The sequence below is a fragment of the Oratosquilla oratoria genome, chromosome 14 (genome assembly GCF_046742065.1).
Source record: "Oratosquilla oratoria isolate Oo_2021 chromosome 14, ASM4674206v1, whole genome shotgun sequence".
Taxonomy (NCBI): Eukaryota; Metazoa; Arthropoda; class Malacostraca; order Stomatopoda; family Squillidae; genus Oratosquilla; species Oratosquilla oratoria.
Window position 1 is genome coordinate 27,222,563 of NC_134790.1, and position 4,577 is coordinate 27,227,139.

A 4,577-nucleotide genomic window follows, 5' to 3' on the forward strand; every position below is an offset into this window, starting at 1 on the left:
TTTTTTTTTTTTTTTTTTCTTTTCTTTTTTTTTTTTTTTGCATCCGACCTAGATATGGATCAAAAGGTCTCCTGTCGGCATGCTCCGCCTTTGTAATCCTTTGTAATATACACATGTATATATACACATAATCACTTGAATCAGTACAGAGGAGAATGACCAAATTGATACTCGTACATGGGCTCAGATAATTACTTTACGAAGAGAGGTTTATGCACCTTAATTTACACTGGAAAGACGCAGAGGTGATCTAATAGAGGTGTTCAAGTGGATCAAAGCCTTTAACAAGGGTGAGGCAAACAAGGTCATCATATTAAGACAACAGGGTAGGACTCGCAGTAATGAATTCAAACTGAACAAATTTAGATTTAAGAAGGAAATGTAGGAGAGAGAGATTGCGGTAGAGAGGGGTAAGAGCAAATACGAAGAAGAGGGGAGTGAAAGAGAGAATGAACGAGACAGAGTATCTAGTGTATGGCAGAGTTTCTCAATCAGGTTCTCACGTTTTCTAGGTTTCTGCCGAACTTGAGTTCCTGTGAGGGTTAGTGATCAATATCTTAAGTGATTAAAGTGATAGTAGTAGTAGTAGTAGTCGTAGTTGTAACAATAACAATGATGATGACCATGACGATGACGATGACGATGACGACGACAATGACACCAATAATAATACTAATAATAATAATAATAATAATAATAATGATAATGATAATAATAATAATAATAATAATAATAATTATAATAATGATAATAATAATGATAAAAATAATAACAATAATAATAATAATAATAATAATAATAATGATGATAATGATAATGATAATAATAATAATAATAATAATAATAAATAGTAATAATAATAATAATAAATAATGATAATGATAATAATGATAACAATAGTAATGATAATAATGAAAATAAAAATAGAAATAATAATACTAATAATAATAATAATAATAATAATAATGATAATGATAATAATAATAATAATAATAATAATAATTATAATAATGATAATAATAATGATAAAAATAATAACAATAATAATAATAATAATAATAATAATACATGTAATAATAATAATATTATTGATAATGAATATTTGTAATTTTTCCTTTATCATACATTTGTATTTTTTGTATTGTCACTAATCTTAATGTACAGTAGAGCTTAGGTTTTGCTGGAAGCTCACACCCTCATACTTGCGAGTTCGAATCCTGCACTTTTCTTCGATTCCCAGCACTGACTTTTACCTGTTCCAACATGTCACCAAAGCACATAGGGCAAAGGTAACGGCTTTTGCCGTTGCTGTTCAGCGCCTCTTAATGTAGGTTCCTTACCAACTATGGTTTGCTTGGGCCAATTATCAGAAAATTGTAATATCTATATCCTCTAAAGTTTAAGTTAAAAAAAAAGATATTTATGTCGGAGTTCCTTGAGACATGAAAATTATTTCATGACTTCTGCAGTGAGAAAAAAAAATATGTTGGTCTATATAATGCATTCTATGATCACATTTGGACCTCACAAAAGGGTATTAGGGGAGCAGATATTCATATGATGTCAATAGCGTATCCTTACTTGATCTATCATGATTGGTAAATGCCATCTAAACATGGTCTTCACTTTTATAAATGATAACATTCACATGTGATTGTAATGTAACTTATTTGAAAATGGGCGGAAGGACTTCATTGGTGTAATGTATATCCTGGATTCTCTAAAGGCTTCTCACGGTAAATAATTTTTGTTAACATTTCTAAAGGTTTCACCGTTTGGCGAAGAGATGGAATTCAAAGCCACAACAACTGAAGGATCAAGGGCAGCTGGTGGCCCAGGGCCACGAGGAACCTCGAAGGACTTTGCCACTGGCTTCGAAACGAAAGTTCGAGCCATCGTGAGTGGATGCAGCGACCAGGAGCGACAAGTGCTCCTCATCCATTACAACGAAGAGATCGAAGTCTTCTTGGAAGCCGCACAAATGGAAGACACTCTTCTAGAATCCAATGAACACATCTTGCGTGTCTTGAAGATCGTAAAGATTGTTACTGAAGAAATCGATAGACACAAGATGAGAAAACGAAAAATTGAAGAAGATATTTCAATGAAAAATAAGAAACTTAAGATTTCAGATCACAGAAACATGAAAGTACTCAAGTTGCTGGGCAGAGGTTCATTTGGCTCTGTTTATCTTGTCAAAGATACCACAACTGAAGTACAGTGTGCAAGAAAGTCAATTAGAATGAGTGGTCAAAAAAGTCAGGTCAAGGAAATTAGTATCCACAGACGACTAGACCACATGAACATTGTATCTTTCTTTGGTGAATAAAGGGACACAAATTTTGTTTACATTTATCTCGAATATGTAAGTGGAGGAACACTAGAAGACAGAATTGAACCAAGAGGAATAAAGGAGAACAAAGTTCAATTCTACTTCAATCAGTTGATTACAGGGGTCAAATACCTTCACTCCCAGAAAGTGGCTCACAGAGACCTTAAACCTGAGAACCTTCTCTTGTCCACAAACGAAGACCTCAAAATCGGAGACTTCGGTCTGGCTGTTGAGTTCCAGAAGGACAGGCACTTGTGGGAAGTGTGTGGAACATCAGGGTACATTGCACCCGAAGTATTTACTGGAAGATACAGAGGAGAGCCCGCTGACGTTTGGTCTTGCGGAATCATCCTCTTCCGACTTCTTACTGGTCAGAAGCCTTGGAAGGACGCTCAGACCGAAGACTTCAACTTTGCGATCTGGTCCTCTTCACCTTCAAAAATGCGTCTCCGAAGTCCTTGGAGATCCCTGTCCAAGAATGCTTTTGGTCTCGTTAAAGAGATGCTTGCTCGAAAACGAAAATACAGAGCAACACTTTCAGACATCGAGCAAAACGATTGGTTCCAAGGCTGAACGAAAAGGATACATATAAAACTCGTCTAAACTAAATCATGAGTAATATTCTAAAAGAAATATCAACAAATAATTCTGAAACACTGGTCAGCGTGACCACCTCCTGTTAAAGGTGTGTTCATTAACACCATAATTATTCCGAGGTTTCCCTCAGCTGAATAAAATATCTTGACGCCAACTAAGATCTTCATAAATGATATCACGTTTGATCATCTCAGGACGTGTACATTTATTCTGGCTGACGCCACACGATTATATTCAGGAAGGGGGAAACCCTTCTCCAACAAAAGGGTTAACCTTAACTCGATTAGATCTCTTCATGTTACTTATGACATGTAATTGTTATACTCTCACTCATTATGTATGAATATGTATGTGCGTATGTATGTACTGTATATATACATACACACACGCATTTATATATATACTGTATATATATATATATATATATATATATATACATATATATATATATATATATATATGTATGTATATATATATGATATATGAAAAATGTAGTAACACGTTTGTAAATCACAACTAACACCACAGTCGGACGAAAGAAAGAGTTGAGTAAGCGAAACTGTATATTTCGATTGCTAACTGCAATCCTCTTCAGATTGCTGTCTCCAATCCTCTTCAGTACTACTGAAGACGATTGCAGTTAACAATCAATATATATAGTTTCGCTTATCCAACTCTTTCGTCTGACTGTGGTGTTAGGTGTGATATATAATATATATACACACATGTATACGTACGCATGTGTATAAAGACACTAAATCAGTACAGAGGAGAATGACCAAATTGATACTCGTACATGGGCTCAGATAATTACTTTACGAAGAGAGGTTTATGCACCTTAATTTACACTGGAAAGACGCAGAGTGCTGGGTGATCTAATAGAGGTGTGTTCAAGTGGATCAAAGGCTTTAACAAGGGTGACGCAAGGAAGGTCATCCTATTAAAACAACAGCGTAGGATTCGCAAGTTACTTATGACATTTAATTGTTATACTCTCACTCATTATGTATGAATATGTATGTGCGTATGTATGTACTGTATATATACATACATGGATATATATACATATATATATATATACATATATATATATATATATATATATATATATATATATATATAAATATATATACATATATATATATATATATATGTGAGAATTGTAGTAACACGTTTGTAAATCACAACTAACATCACAGTCGGACGAAAGAAAGAGTTGAGTAAGCGAAACTATGTATCTCGTTTGCTGACTGCAATCCTCTCCAGTACAACTGAAGAGGATTGCAGTTAGCAATCAAAATATATAGTTTCGCTTACTCAACTCTTTCGTCCAACTGTGGTGTTAGTTGTGATATATTATATATATATACACACAATATAAGTGCTCGGGTGCATCTAATGATTATGAAAGTTATGTATCAATGCAGAAAGATTTAAAAAAGACAATAAAAAAAGAAAACGACAATACGAAATGAATATCGCTGATAAATATAAAGAGAATCCCAACGAATTCTATAGTTACATTACAGATAAAAAGGTTGTTAGGAATCACATTGGTCTACTATTATCTGCTGACGGTCAACTTCAATATTCAAATGAAGGAATGTGTGATATTTTAAACAATTATTTTAGCTCGGTATTCGTAAAC